We start from the raw sequence: 16,885 nt of genomic DNA on the forward strand, positions 1-16,885 counted from the left end.
TGACTGCAAAAAATGTGGATATAATTAATGGCTACAAATAGTACACATGTTAAAATGGAAAATTTAACACTATACATATATACAATGTGTATTACTGCAATAAAATTGAAAAAAAAATTGAGATATAAAAGTTCCCAGAGCTAGTGTGCTTTTTGACCATGCAAAGAGGATTATATTAACAGTGACATTTACTTATTTCTATGTTTGAGCATTCAAGAATGTCTCAAGAACAGGAATTGTAGAGCCACCAGGAATACGTGTTTTTATTTATCTGTATCTATATTTTTCTATCTCTTTCTTTCTCCAAAACAATTGTAGCAGTTTGTACTAGAATTTGTACTCTCATAAGAAATATATGAAAATTCTCCTTTCCTAGTCCTCACCAAGGCTTGATATTGCCATTCTCTGCAAGACTTCCTGGATCCACTTTCACTAGGATGCATAAAGCCTCAGGAGAACACTGCTGGATCTACTAACGATCAGAGAAAATCAGATAATTTGTAAAATTATGACTTTTCTTGAGCTTATCAGAGTGCTGAGATCTCTAGGCAGTCCAGTGAATTGAATCCCAAATGATAAACCTTCCCTCCTAAGACAGGCAGTGTCCACGAGTGGAAATAGATTTTCCTTCGGCAATGTGTGGGAGGAGGATGCGGCCACCGTAAAGGTAGGTAAAAAGGAAACAGTAGAAATATTTTTTGAAACGACCTTAAAGGCTGAGCGTGGGCCAGCATGATTGTTTACAATTCCTGGGAGCCCCAGACACAAGGGGAGCCCACACTCATTTGCCATCTCCCTTCCATAGGATGGACTCATAAAAAAGATTGGAGCACTTCAAGAAACCTGAGAGATTTCTCTGTGGTTCACAGGTCACAAAAACCTGCGTACTTCTCAGATTTTCTCACAAAAACAAACGTCCTAAGCCTCTGGAAGAGAGACAGGGAAGCCTGCCAGCTCTGCACAAAGACCCGCTGTTGCATTTCATGTAGGGGTTGAAGCAAAAGCCAACTCCCACTGGGGGACAGTCATTAAATCCTCCTGCCACACCCACTCCAGTTCCAGGCAAGTTGACATTGCTGATGAAGGATGGCGAGAAGCAAAAGGCCGGGGAGGGCAGCTCTTGGCTCAGGCTCCTACTACCATGAGCAAAGAGCACAGCTGTCTGAGGGACCCTCCTGCCTCCATTCCCAAGCAAAGCTGAACTGCTGCTGAGGCACATGGCTCAGACTCAATTGATACAGAGAAGAGACTGACTCCCATGGCGGAGGGAGAGGAAGCCCTCTTTTATCCAAGTTCTCCCAACAGATACAAGATGGGATTTGGATTCTATGTTGGTAAGGGAAAATTGCTGAAAGCCTATCCCAAGTCCCAAGTCCCCAGCACTTGTCTAATATGGGGCAGGAGCAGAAAATCTAGAATTTTCCTTACCTCTACTTCAAGCATTGTGCTGAGCAAAAAGGAAGAGAATGGAGAAGGACTCTCTTTGTGATTCAGATGTGCAGGGCCTTTGAAAGTCGAGAGTGGAACAAGAGCACAGAGAAAACACCTATAGCTCCCTGGGCCCCACAAGAGCAGAAATTAGCAGCTGTCCACCACTGGAGGAGTGTGACGCATGAGGGGCTCTGAAGGCATCAATAACAATGAGGAAATCCAATTCCAGCTAACTGCTTATGAGATTGACTCAATCCTCCACGTTAATGGTCTGGCAGGGGAATTAATTTTCCCATTTCCACCATAAATGCTATTTACCCTGGTCCCTATTATTCTTTTACGTATAGTGGTGAGCATTACATTAAAAACTATGAGAACAAAAAAGCAAGAAAAAAATATTGACCAGAGGTTAACAGAAGCAGACCCACAGATGACCTAAATGTTGGAACTCCCACATGAAAACTTTAAAATAACCATGATTAATACATTAAAAGATCTGATAGAAAAGGTTTAGCAGAGAGATGGAAGCAATTATGCAGGGTAGAATGGCAATTTTACCAAAAAGTCCACAATATTATAAATAATTTTGTTGACAGGTTCATCTGCAGAGGAAAAATCAGTGAGCTTAAAAGATAGGTAAATAGAAATGACCTAAATGTGCCAATCTGATGTGTCTATAGTGTATCTCCTTATTTGAATTTGCATTGCCTTATTTTCCAGGGACATTGCACATAATGTCACACGTTGACTTCTTCTGCAAATGGCCTTTTCATATTCAATGGGAGGTGTTTTTTTTTTGTCACTCCTATTTGTAGGAGTTCTTTATGTATTCCAAATACTTCTTTTTGTTCACTCATTAACCTTGTTGATCTCAAGTTGGTTTATCTCTTTTTTATCATACATCAGTTTTAATTTGGTTATACTCAAATTTAACAAACTTTTCTTTGTGTATGTGTCCTGTTTAGGAAACATTTCCCTTTTGGAAGGCATGAACACAATCTATTCAATTTTCTTTTAACAGATTCACATATATTTATCACATTAACCTCTTTAATCCATCTACATTTATTTCTGTGTGCAATGTGACAGTGACCTAAGTCATCTCTGGTGATCATCTGCTTTTATCCTTTGTTCCTTTTTTCTTTACCAATTTCTCATGCTTCCTCTCATCATATACTAGATGTGCATGTGGATGGTTGTGTGTGTGTGTGCCTTTCAAAGAGTTCCATCCTTTCTGTTAATCTCCTGTTATATGCCATCCCTTACACACAGCCTAGTTATACGGGTTTTAGAATAAGCCTTCATAAGTGGTAGGAACGGTCCTTCTTCTCATTCTTCTTTTTAGAAATTCTTGGCTATTCTAGGATTTTACCACTTATGGCAGAGACTGGTAGCTCTTCATCAAAATGCATTTCCTTTTCTTCCTGAGTACAGATCTGCATCCATTCATTGGCCAAGTGCTCTCCAGCCAACGGGAAGCAAGCAGCCGTAAGAGGTGCCACTTCGGAGCCCGTGCTCTGTGAAGCAGGTGGGTGGGTGTCTCCGTGCCTTTCTTCCCCTTGCCGAGACAGCAGAGCCAAAAGAGGGATTGTTCCAGTTTGCTAGCTGCCGGATGCAACACACCAGAGATGGATGGCTTTTAATAAAAGGGATTTATTTCATTAGTTCTTCAGAGGAAAGGCAGCTAACTTTCATCAGAGGTTCTTTTATGTGGGAAGGCTCAGGGTGATCTCTTCTGGCCTTCTCTCCAGGCCTCTGGGTTCCAACAGCCTTCCCAGGGGTGATTCCTTTCTGCATCTCCAAAGGCCTGGGCTGAGCTGCAAGTGCCGAGATGAGGTATGCTGAGCTGCTTGGGCTGTGCTATGTGGAGTCTCTCATTTAAGCACCAGCCAATTAAGTCAAATGTCATTCATTGCAGCAGGCATGCCTCCTAGCTGACTGCAGATGTAATCAGCAACAGATGAGGTTCACGTACCATTGGCTCATGTCCACAGCAACAGAACTAGGCACGTTCACCTGGCCAAGTTGACAACTGAATCTAACTAACACAGGGTTGGAACCCAGTTCCCTAAGTCACCACGGGAGGAAAATCAGGGTTGCCCAGACACCTTAGGCTGCTTAATGAGCAAGAAAGCATATTCTGTTGTATGTATATAGAATATATTCTATTGTATTGTACTTAAGCTGTTATATAATTTTGAGTAGATTTAGCCCCGGAGCCTAATTTACATTAACTAAGACACTCTTCTAAATGGATATGAGAAACATTAATTAATAAATAATATTAAGTTCTGATTGGACAGCTCTATCATCTGAAAATAATCCTTTAACTTTTTACATTTGTGCTAGTTATAATGCATTGGCAGGGACCACTCTGCAGCATTGAAAAGTTAGGGATATAGGAGGTGTTCTTGTTATCTTCCTGATTTAATATGAATTCATGGCAGTTTTACCATTAAGAATGGTATATGACGGGTTTTATTAGGCCAAGGAAAGTCACTGTTGTCCTACTTTCCTAAGGTTTTCATTCATAGATGAATTTTACCTTTTGGAAATACTTTTGCCAAATCCTTTTGTGATGTTTATGGCATTTTCTAATATAATCTGTTAATATGTAAGATAGATTGATAGATTTGCTCACGTTTTCCAGAAATATTATAATTTCTCATAAGATTTTTTTAAAATACTACTAGATTGAATTTGCTAATATTTTATTTGGAATTTTGATAATGATAAGTTACAATGGACCATAAGTTATTTGTCTTTTACTGTCTTACCTAATTTTAGTCCTAGTGTTATATTGGTTTCAATATGGGTAGCATTCCCTCTTTTACAATTCTTTGCTGCAGTTTGTAAAACATAGGAATTTTCTGTTCTTCGAAGGCTAACAAATTTGCCAATTAAATATTATGAACCTGATTGATGTCTTAGGAAGGGGATAGGACTAGATTATTATTATTAACTGACAAAGAGTCAATCAGTTAATGATTGGTTTAATTCAGGTTATCTATAGCCATTATCCAAGTTTTAAAATTTAATAGCATACTGTTGTTAACATACTTTTAGGAATTTTAAAAATCTATACTATAACTGAGGATACATTTAAAAAATTATATCTGTCTATATATGTGTATGTGTATATGTATATATATATGTATATTTATCTTCTTTCTATTTTTCTTGATAGTTTTGCTAGAATTTTGTATTTATTAATGGTCTTTTTTAAAAGAACAGCTGTGTTATCATTTGATCATTTCCATTGTACATTATGCTTTCAATTTTATTAAAGTTACTTCCTTATTTTATTATGGTTAAGATTTATACTGTTTTATGTTTGCTTGCTACCTTTTCCCTTAGTTTCTTGACTTACATGAGGAACTAATTTCAGCATAGTGGTTGAGCTCATGAACTCTAGAGCTGGGTGGGGTCCAAGTGTGGTAGACTGGCTGCATTGATGGCCCACTCTTCATCTCTCCTTGTCTTGTGAGGTTGGAGTTTTTTCCATTAAGGCAGATCATTTCTCTGGTCAATAGAATGAGGTAGGAATGATGATGTGACAGTCCTGAATCCAGACCTTACCAGGCCTTTAGTGTATCTGCTTGTTCCCTTGTGTCTCTGTCACGAGAGCTCGCCTGGGCTAGCTTGCTGGAAGACAAAAGGCAAGTAAAGCAAGGCTGCCATCCCAGCCAGCCTACCTAAGGGTAGCCTTGACAGCGGATGGGCAGCCAACTCCCCAGGGAGGTGAGCAAGTCCATCTAAGATCAGCAGAGCCTCTGAGCAACCACTCTAGATACCTGCAGTGACTGCCTACTACATCATATATATATATATATATATATATATATATATATATATATATATATATATATATATATATAATTTATATATATATCATAAGTAGCTACTGTATGACATGTATATGTTTTTATGTAACATAAATGCAGTAATCAACCACAGATATATTATTTAGAATTGTCTTTTTAGTTTTCACAATACTGATGTTCCTTTGTTTTTAGTGATGTTTTATTTTTGATTTCGAATTTAATTATTGTGATCTGTGAGATTACTGGTTTTAAGGTTGCTTTTGGGAATTCCTTGACTTCTTCTGTGATGCAGCATATTTTAATATTAGTAAATGCACCATGTGCGCTTGAAACAGATATGTATATGTATCACCTTTTAGACTGTGTTTTGTACATATTTTCTTTCTTTTTAGCTGTTTTCTTCAAACTGTCAACATCTTTTCTAATGCTGTATTTATTTGATCAATCAGTTCATGAAAGAATTCTATAATATCTCCCATTCTGATGATAGAGTTGTCAATTTATTATTATTTATCTCCTGTAAGTGTTATGTATGTACCTTTAAAGGCTAAGATGTTAGGTGCACAAAATTTATATTGCTTATGTCTTAATAGTAGGTTCCTTCTATTTCTAATAATAACACAGAGACTCTAGGTTTCTCTAGGCTAATATTTGCCTAGTATAGCTTGATCTATCTTTTTTTTAACTTTTTGATGACTGTTTTTACACTTGATTAGTATATGGGAAGCTCATGGCCACTTTATTTTTAAAACTCCAATCTGATAAATACTGTATGTTAGTGGTGAATTTAATTATGTATATATTTTGTTTATTATGTCATTGTTTTATTCTTATGCTAAACCTGCTTCTCCTTTGCTTCTAATTTCATCTATATTCTTACCCTGTATTGAATTGATAAAGTGTTTTTTCCCCCATGTTTCCTCTCTTGTCCCAAAGATATAAAATGTATATATATATTTTTTTTTCCATTTATTCCTTTATTTGCTAATAAATAAATTTATTAAATTCTTAAATTTTGGACTTTTCTAGGGAACTATAATTTATTTTATGGAAACATCACCATTCATTAGCTCTATCCTCGTCTTATGAAAAAAGAACTTCTAGATTATTTCACTCTGCTAACTTGCAACCTTGATCATCTTGGCTATTATTTTATAGAAATTTGGTTCAATTTTAAATTTGAAGCATCCATACAGTAGATTTATTTTGCCATCCATAATTAATTAGATTGATCAATTGGTCATATGATATTATATGGGTTTATACTTTGCGTGGTAGGAAGAGATTCTATCTGAACTGGGTTTAAGTAGGTTGAATTAAGAACCCATGTTCTTATTTATAAGAACCTATGCGTAGGCTAGTTCATTGTGAAAAACTTCCCTTGGACTTGACTTAAAATTGCCTGCAGAAAGCAGCATGATTCTCCCATGGATATTGCATCAGTAACCAGAGAGTGGAAGTCCAGTAGTAGATCAGCCCCCTACCTGCCCCCCACCCTCATAGAAGCGCAAGTTAGTTTTAGCACATTCCATGAGTGTGTCTGTGTTGAGTGTGTGTGCGTGGAGGGTGTCTGGTCAGGGAATTTATACAGGCATTTTATGGCAGCAGGACCCCAAATTATCTCCTAGAAAGTGCATAATAATAAAACCACGACTTTCCATGGCCCCATCAACTGATGCTACGCCAAGATGATCTGCTGAGCCTCTCGTGAAAACTGTGGGGCTTGAGGGTTCCCAAAGGTCTTTATTGTGGGAGGAAATAGAGATTCTAATCTGAATTATAAACAGTAAAGAGAGTTTGGAAGGATCATCAGTTTTCTGGGAAGTAAACCAGAGATGCGGCTTGGGTGACTGGATCAGGACTTATAGGCGCAAAGCCAGCAGCCCCACTCCGACCTCTGTGCGTTGGCTCATAGGTGCCGACTTTTGAAGAAAGGGGTCTCATCCTTCCCTCTCTATGCCAGTTTTGCCAGAGGTAGAAACCACAAAACTCCCAGGAAGTCTTTGGAAAGACAAGGAGTGGGTGCGCCCCCCCCCCCTGGAACTTTCATCCTGTTCGTGCAGCAGGATCATGCCCAAGGAAGTGCTATTTCCTAGAGAAGAGCTCAGGTGGTGTCCTCCACCCAAGGTGAGGCATATCAGCCAGGGCATCCCCAGGCAGCAACTGCCAGAGGAAGAACCTACACCTTTCAGTATGAAAGGCAGCTTTCTGGAATAAAAGAAGGAGGGGGGAAGATAGTTCTGAGAATAAAGCAGCATTAGTCAGGGTGTTTGGGACAAACAAGGAGCGGGAACTGAGGAGCTCTATAGACTGGCCTTAGTGTGGAGAAGTGTGCGTGGAACTTAAAAGGATTTTGCTTTATGGGAGGGTGAGCTGGCCAAGGGAATGATCGTCCCACCTTGGAATTGGCCATGGCTCAAAATAAGGTACAGAACTCAGTCTCACTCCCATCCCTTAGATTTTCCATTCCACATTAATACTGCCTGCTTTATTCACCACCCTTCATTCGTGTGTGCTCTGTAGTTTTTTGGGAGACTGACCACCCATGAACTCCTTCATGTACAAGGAAGAAGTAGTTTCAAATTGTAACATCTCTGATATTTCTCCTCTCGTACCATTGGTAAATTCGGAACATAATGTGTAGGTGCATAAAACTCTGTTCACTGCAAACAACATGTATTTGAAATAATATTCTGGTAATGAAAAGCTACATAGTTCACATGCTGACTCAACACATTGATCCAAAGAGTAAAATATCCTGGAAAGCGTCCTACATTTTAAAAATTCTTGTAGCCTTAGAGTAGGTGGTAGGGGAAATGAAAATATTTCTATAAATATTATTGGTATAATGGTTTCAAAGCCCAAAAAACAGTTTACACAAAATGCCTGAAAATTATTTTGCAGTGAATACCATAACTTCAAAAACAACTCAGGCTTATAATTTGGTCCTCAAGATTCTTTATTCCTGACAATCAATTTGTTAGCAAATTTCAGTTTATTCCCATATTCAGTTGTCTAGCTTAAAATGATACAATGGTTGCATATTTTTAAAAAAACTTATATTTTATGTCAACACTTTTATGCTTTTAGTATAAAACACCAGATATTGAACAACTTCAAAATAACCCATTAGTTTTCAAAATAATTTTTCCACAGATGGTTGGCAGGCAGTTATTTATAGTATTTATAAATATAAATTTATAAATATTTATAAGTATAGATATTTATAGTTATAGTTATTTACAACTGCATGATTATAAAAAGGAAGGAAGAAAAAAGAAGAAAACAGAAAATACAAAGCAAAACAGAAAAAAAATGCAAAGAACTTACTTTTGGGAAATTTGACGCAAGGACTCTAGAAGCACAGTTTATCCACTGGTCTTGTAATTTAAAGAAAATAATTCACATTATTTCCTGCTCTCCACCACACCTCCAGATTTTGCATTAATTGTTTGCCTTCTGTGAAAAGCTCCTGTTATGACTGCTTTCAGATGAAGGCTAAGATCTCAATTCCGTAGGCTTGCCAAATATCATGTTCACGTGACCACTTTTGGACTGTGCCTTTTCACTGGTTTCCAACTAGTTTCTGTAGAATAGAGGAAGTTATTTGGATGACTTGCTGTACCATATTATAAAGAGCAATCTTCAGAGGAAATCCAATCTGTGTAAACTTTTCTCTTTGATGTCTAAAGTGAATATAACGAAATTTAAAAACTCTATCTTTAAACTGTGAGAATGTAAAGTTTAGTCAGAGAAAAGCTCTGCTCTCTACCCTAGAGTTGTAGAATGTCTGATTCATATTTCACTTGTCTAATCTCTTAGGATTTTTGTTACTCTCTTCCCCATTTTAATTTTCACTCAGTTCAGAATATTTTTAATTGCCTTTGAGACGTATTCTTTTACCTATGGATTATTTAGATATGTGTTGTTTAATTTCCAAGTGTTTGGAGATTTTCCTGTTATCTTTTGGTTATTGATTTTGAGTTTAATTCCATCAGGGTTGGAAAATAGACTTTGTATGTCAAATTTATTAGGCTTGTTTTATTACCCAGGATATTATCTGTCTTGGTTACTATTCTATGTGTCCTTGGAAAGATGTGCTCTCTGCTGCTGTAGTGTGGCATATTCTATGAATATCTATAGATCTGGTTGGATGATGGTGTTCAGCTTTTATGTATTCTTGCCGATATTCTCTCTAGTAATTCTGTTGATTACTGAGAAAGAAGTATTGAAGGCACTAATGAACAGTATGGATTGATTACCTGTTTCTCCTTTCAGATGTATTTTGAAGCTATGCTGTTAGATGCCTACATTGCATAATGAAAATTGTCCCTCTTTTCATTATGAAAAGTATGGACCACCTGTTTCTCCTTTCAGATGCATTTTGAAGCTATGCCATTAGATTCATCCATTGCATATGAAAATTGGCCCGTTTTTTCATTAATGTAATGTCTATCTTTATCCCTGGTAATTTTCTGTATTCTAAAGTTTACCTTGTAGGATACTAATATGGGCATTTCTACTTTCTTTTTATTTTTTTCATATGCTGTATGGCAGGCTTACATTTCATTCTTTTTTTCATGTGAGTATCCCATAATTGCAGCACCATTTGTTGAATTTTTGTTCGTTTGTTTTGCTTGCTTGTTTTTGGAGAAGTGCATGGACCAGGAATCGAACCCGGGTCTCTAGCATGACAGGCAAGAATTCTACCACTAAACTACCCTCGCACCCACCTTTACTTTCTTTGATAAGTGTTTTCATGGTCTGTCCTTATATATTCTTTCATTTCAACCTACCTATATCATTTTATTTGAAGAGTGTTTCTTGTAGACGCAAGGTCATGGAGTCATTTGTTTATTGTTTGTTTTCAATACAATCTGACATTATCTTTTAATTGGTGTGTTCATTCACATCAACCATTATGCTATTCGTTTATTGTTTGTTCCCTCTCATTTTTAATTCTCTATTCCTTATTCCCTGCATTCTTTGGGATTATTTGAACATATTTCAGTATTCCACTTTAATAAATCTATTTTGTTTTTCTTTTTTTTTATTATATCTGTTTATATAGTGTGGTAGTTAGATTCAATTGTCAACTTAGCCAGGTGAACATACCTAGTTTTGTTGCTGTGGACATGAGCCAATGGTACGTGAACCTCATCTGTTGCTCATTACATCTGCAGTCAGCTAGGAGGTGTGCCTGCTGCAATGAATGACATTTAACTTAATTGGCTGTGCTAAATGAGAGAGCACAATGTAGCACAGCCCAAGCAGCTCAGCATACCTCATCTCAGCATTCGCAGCTCAGCCCAGGACCCTGGGAAAAGTTGTTGGAACCCAGGGGCCTGGAGAGAAGGCCAGCAGAGACCATCCTGTGCCTTCCCATATAAGAAAGAACCTCAGTGGAAAGTTAACTGCCTTTCCTCTGAAGAACTAACAAAATAAATCCCCTTTTATTAAAAGCCAATCTGTCTCTGGTGTGTTACATTCCAGCAGCTAGCAAACTAGAACATATAGTTACTTTAGCAATTGCTCTAGATATTACAGAGGACATGCTTACCTTGTGATGGTCTACTTAGAAGCTATTTTAGCACTTCAAGTAGAATGTAGAACCTTAACATTATATAGGGGCAAACTAGACAGGCAGCCAATAAGAGTGCTGCTTAATAGCTATAACCAGAAAGAGGCAGGAATGGAGGAAGAAGAGCTAAGGACAGCCATTCTCCAAGTTAAGTTATGATCTGTTGCTTAATTTCTAATCCTGAGCCAATTTTCAGACCCAAAAAGTGTTTATGAAAAAGTAGCCAGGCTTCTAGGAAGAAGATTCATGCAGGACCTCAACAAGTATATGCTGTGATGACTCCCCCAGCCTTTTGTCAAAAGGACATACAGTCATTTACTTGGGTGATAATGTACTGAAGAAAGGAAATCTCTAGACATTTCAAGGGCTATTGGGCATAGGGTCAGAGTGGACATTGATATCTGGAATGCAAAGTGTCACTATGTTCCTCCTATTAGAGTGGGTGTGAGGGGGCAGGTCAAATGGAATACTGGTTAAAGTCCAGCTCTCCATCCCCCATGCATTTTATTAGAATTAATACATTTGGAAGGTGGAAAAAACCCCAACTTCCTTGGCCTGTGGGGTTTTTGTTCCCTCTCATTTTTAATTCTCTATTCCTTATTCCCTGCATTCTTTGGGATTATTTGAACATATTTCAGTATTCCACTTTAATTAACCTATTTTGTTTTTCTTTTAGCTCATGGTCTGAGACCAGGAAAATGTCCAAATCGCTATCATAGTGGGGAAGGGGAAGTGGACACTTTGGTAGTCATGTCCCCTAATCCCAGCCAATACAATCAATCAAGAAAAAAACTGTCCTGGAAAGGGGAATGGCAGAGACTAATGCCACCATTAGTGACATAAAAGATGCAGAAGTGGGTGCCTAGCACAGCTCTGTTTAACTTGCCAACCTGGTGCCTGCAGAAAACAGATGGACCATGGAAAATAACAATAGACTACGGTAAGCTGAAACAAGTATGGGTCCCCATCATAGCTGCTGAGTCGGTTGTGGTATTTGTTCCTGGAGCTGGTACGTGATATCCAGCCAGTGTTTAGGCTGGGTTTTTTTCTATTCTGATTAGAATAATGCATCAGGTAGAGTTCACATTAAGGTTGATTATATAACAGTATTTATTTACAGTTTTGTCCCAGGTTATATTAACTCTTCTGCCTGTCATAGTCTTAAGATATCTGGACCACTTGGATGTCCCACAAAATGTCATACTGATACATTGATGACGTCAGAATGGTTCGGCCAGGACAAGCAAGAGATGGCTAGTACACTGGAGGGCTGGGGAACACACATGCTCCAGAGTTCAGGAGATAAATACCGTGAGCAGTCAGGAACTCTTTACTTCAGTGGGCATCCTCTGGGCCCAGTGGTCATTGGGATAGTTAGAGTATCGGCAAGAGCTTAGCAGATTGGATAAATGTCATGGACAGTCCCTGGCCAGTACTGTTACAGTGACAACCTGGGGAGGATGGTGAAAGAACACCAGAAAGTTGGGGTGCTCTGTGCAGCCTAAGAATGCAGAGAAAATTCATCAGCATCACCCCAGATGCTGTCAGCAGGACAGAAGAGTTTCCTCTAGAACCAGGAGACCTGAATATCTTCCTTAGGACAGGCAACAAGCAAACAGATGAAGGCTAGCACAGAGTGTATAAATAGCACAGAAAGGGAGTTCAGACTAATAGTTCATGGGCGCTGGGAGCAAGGAAAAATAAAACTGCACCTGAAGGGACTTATTTTTAGTGGGCTGCTTAAGCAAATACCAGTGCAATGATTTGGCTTAAAAAAAATGGGAACTTATTAGCTCATGGTCTGAGAGCAGGAAAATGTCCAAATCAGAGTATCAAGGCAATGTTTTCTCACCAAAGACTGTGGCATTTTGGGACTGGCTGCTGGTGGCACTAGTTCCTTTGCTCCTTGGTCACATAACCTCCCCTGGTCTCCCCATTCTCTTCCAGCTTCTGTTGAATTTCAGCTGCTGGTGGCTTCCTGTGACTTTCTCTCTATGTCTGAATTTCATTCTGTTTATAAAGACTCCAGTAATAGGCTTAAGACCCACCCTGATTGGGCTGAAAGGGTCCTACTTGTGATGGCTTCACATCCACAGTGATGGCTTAAATTTACGAACATGTTTTTCTCTGATGCGTGCAGCTCCCAGCCACCACAGGGCTAGTATAGGATGTGCAATTGCAAAGTGTAACCAGCCAAAGGACAGCGTGTCATCATGTTAGGAAGAGTGGTCTGTTTCTTAATCTATGGCATAAACTGATAAAATGTACAAGTAAAAGAGGCCACATTTTAAACTTAATGTGTGTATCTTTATGCTCTAAAAAAATATAATCTCCTTTGAAGAATGTATAACTGTGTTTTGTCTTATTGCGTATGAAAAGCAAATGAAAAACAACAAAGCAAGAGACAAAACCACCTCCCTCTGAAATGTCAGATGCAAGGGCATGGATGTATGATTCCACTGGTTAAGGATAAGCAAGAATTAATTTTACAATTCTTTTAACTTTTCTGTAAGTCTGAATTTATAACAATTTTTTTTAAATTTAAAGGTGTTTTAATGGAGATAAGGATATTACACAGATATACCAACCCTAAATTTGAATACAGAAATTATATGTGTATATATGTTTGCAAGTATGTATATGTGTGTGTATCTATGTATCATAACTAAAAAGAGAAATAGACAAATGCAATAGCTTTTGATGAAATTTTAACCCATTTTTCCTAGTAATTGACAGTATAAAATAAGTAAGGATACAGGAGCCCTCAAAAACACAATTAACCCATTTGACCTAATTGACACATATAAAACATTATGCCAAATGCAAAATACACATTCTTTTCAAATGTCCTGGGTGACAGCAACCAAAACAGACCATATGCTGAGTTGTAAAGTAGGCAGAAATACATTTCAGAGGTTTGAAATCATACAATTTGATTTCTGATTGCAGCCAAATTGTTAGAATTCAATCCAGAAAAATATATTTGAAAATGACTGGAAATTAAATAATACAATTCTAAATAAGAAATGGGTCAAAGAAGATATCAAAATGGAAAGTTACAAAATATTGTTTCTGAATGATAATGAAATTATAGCATGTCAGACTTGTGGAATGTACCTAAATTAAGCAAAAAGCTATAGTACTAAGTGCAGATTTTCTTTTAGAAAAGAGGGAAGATTGAAAGTAAACTTCCATCTTAAGAACTAGAAAAAGAACAGTAAATTTAACTTTTAGAGACAATTGGAGCCCAAAAGAAAAAAAAAAGCCACAACATTTGGTTCTTTGGAAAAGAATTAGTAAAAATTGATAAACTACTAGGAGAACTGAGGAAGAAAAAAAGAAAGAAAAACAGATTACCTATAGCAAAAATGATAGGGAAGAATCTCTATAAATTTTCCTGGGCTGACTTGAAAGGATTACGTATCCCGGAGTTGGGGGGGAGGAACCATGATTTAATCCAGTCTTGTGGAGGCAGCTGTTTCTTTTGATCCTTGTTCAGAACTTTGGGTTGGACACTTGATTCGATTATCTCCACAGAGATTGACTCACCCAACTGCAGGTATTAACCTTTGATTTGGGGGAGACGTGACTCCACCCATTGTAGGTGGGGCTTGATTAGTTTACTGGAATCCTTTAAAAGAGGAAGCATTTTGGAGACAGCAAGAGGGCTATCACAGAGTCAGGAGGCCAAGAGTCCATATAGCCAGAGACCTTTGTAGATAAAGAAGGAAAATGCCCCTGGAGTAGCTTCATGAAACAAGAAGCCTGGAGAGAAAACTAGCAGACATTGCCTGTTCGCCATGTACCTTTCCAGTTGAGAAAAAAACCCTGAATGTCATCAGCATTTTTTGAGTGGAGGTAACCTCTTGTTGGTACCTTAATTTGGACGTTTTATAGACTTGCTTTAATTTGGAAATTTCCATGACCTTAGAACCGAAAACTAGTAACTTATTAAATCCTCTTTTTCAAAAGCCGTTGTTCCTGGTATATCACATTCTGACAGCTAGTAAACTAAAATACCTAGTGATACCAAAAAGTAAATGAGGATGTTATGAACTACTGTGCTGGGGGGTCAGAAACAGGAACTATAAATCAGGTCCCACCACAACGACAAAACCCTAAAACAACTAGGGTGGAAAGGTCCCAAGAGCTAAAACTGACTCAACTTACCAAACCAACAAAACAAAGGGCAGGAAAAAATGGAAAGAATAGGATGTAGTTTAGCACGAGCTAACAGCATTTTTCTGCTTCTGTGGTCAAGCTTGCTTGCTCTCAGCTATGAACCAGGATGTGGTTTTAACCTTTATAAATTAATTCTGCAAATCTAATCAGGACTGCTTTCTGAATCTCTTCTCGGAGATTTCTGAGGCAGTTGCCGGCCGGCTAATAAAGACTCCTGATTGGCTTGCAATTTAAATTGCGTGGTCGCTCTTTCGGTGCATTCCACAACACTGTAACTCAATAATTTAAATAAAAATAGATTAAATGGAAAATCTTTTAAAAACACAGCTTATCAAAAGTGGCATAAAAAAAATAAAACCTGGATAATTCTATCTAAATTTAAGTAATTGTATCCATAATCATAAACCTTTTCCTAGGGGACAAATATCCAGGTTTAGATGGCAAACTCTTCTAAATATTTAAGGCAGAATTAATACAATCTTTTGCAAACTTTTCTTGAGACTAGAAGAAGAAGGAACACTTCATAAAATGAGAGTTACCTTATTATAGTGGCTGGACAGATCCATGCTCATCTCCTAGGATGTGGAAAGTCTGCTACTGACCCTCGGCCAGGAGATGAGCTTGGCCAGCTAGTGATTTTTGATGAACAGCATGAAGGTCAAACTTCTCCTGAAAGCACTTGAGGCGACCCTGTGTCATGGTTTAGAAACGCCTAGAACTGATTGTTTACCCTCAGCTTAGCCAGTCACACAGCCTGGCTTCACTACATGACCAGTTAGGCATAAAAGACTCTGCTGTCAACTTTCCCCTCCGCTCTCCTGAAACCAATATTCCTTGCATTTATCTTAGAACCTGATAATTCAAAGGTGAAACTTATCCTCCGTAACTGAGAAAGGATCCTGTGGAGCTACTTCTGGAAGTCTTTCAAGCCCCTGATGCTAAAAATTTAAGGCAGAATTAATACAATCTTTGATTTCTCTGCCACCACTAACAAGAAGAAAAGCATATCGATGGGACCTGGAGTTGGTACATACAAGGCCAAGGAAAACAGCTAAGTGACTTACAAAAGACGTTTAAGTTGCTTTTGGATCTTTCATCAAAAATGAAAGTAACTGAGAAACAAACCAAGGCTGCCAGAGTCACTGAATCATGGCTGGTGGTACGGTTAATAAAGCGGAGGGACACAACACCAAGTGGGACACTGGTGTTTATCTGTTTCATAGGAGTATGATCCTTGCAACTGATTCTCAATTACAGCAGCTTTTGCATAAATGTGTATAAATGGGCAAATCCCAAAAATGTTAAACTGAGCAAATGTAGGGTTAAATAAAACACATTGGGAAAGGGAATTAAGCAACTTCTTCCATAGATGCTAGATGGAATACTCCTGAGGCTGCTAAAATGTTGAGAATGTAAGCAATTTTGGATATGTTAAATGTAATATTAAATTTTCTCCTAATACTTGGCTTTAAACCCAAGTGAGGGTTGATGCTATGATAAAAGGGGCTCCAGCTGCTTACTTTCCTTATGGGAATTTATTGCTAGGGGGACAGAATGACATGTGGGGTTGCAAATCTCCTCACTCTGCTACAACCAATGTCAGTGAACAGGGAAGGGAAAGTAATAGAATTACTTAGAAGAAAGGAAACAAGAATGGAAGCTGTGGGAAAAAAGTCTTGGAACAATTAACTGGGTGTGGTGTTCATATGATTCACTAAATATGTTTCAAAATGAAAATGATAAAGTAGCTACTAAAATTGAAATGGATAATTAAAATAGATTAAGTATTCTAGCTATTCCATCAACACCTCGAACTGTAAAAAGACTTTCGACAAAGCCACTCGATTTGTCCTGGCCTTGATGAATT

At 37.9% G+C, this 16,885-nt stretch overlaps 1 protein-coding gene and 1 non-coding gene across 3 annotated transcripts in view; both read right to left on the bottom strand.

The window, feature by feature from the left end:
- The window catches only part of LOC143687063 (ABC-type organic anion transporter ABCA8-like), a 76,058-nt gene extending 67,217 nt beyond the window's left edge, over positions 1–8,841 (bottom strand). For both annotated transcript variants that reach the window (XM_077163678.1, XM_077163677.1), the window contains exon 1: positions 8,586–8,841. The gene's annotated coding sequence lies outside the window, so the exon portion shown is untranslated. The remainder of the gene's footprint in view (positions 1–8,585) is intronic.
- A 1,070-nt stretch (positions 8,842–9,911) lies between these two features.
- Positions 9,912–9,982, bottom strand: TRNAD-GUC (transfer RNA aspartic acid (anticodon GUC)). The gene has a single exon. It is a non-coding gene; the product is annotated as a tRNA-Asp (tRNA).
- Positions 9,983–16,885: the final 6,903 nt, after the last annotated feature.

The sequence above is a fragment of the Tamandua tetradactyla genome, chromosome 6, assembly GCF_023851605.1.
Source record: "Tamandua tetradactyla isolate mTamTet1 chromosome 6, mTamTet1.pri, whole genome shotgun sequence".
Lineage (NCBI taxonomy): Eukaryota > Metazoa > Chordata > Mammalia > Pilosa > Myrmecophagidae > Tamandua > Tamandua tetradactyla.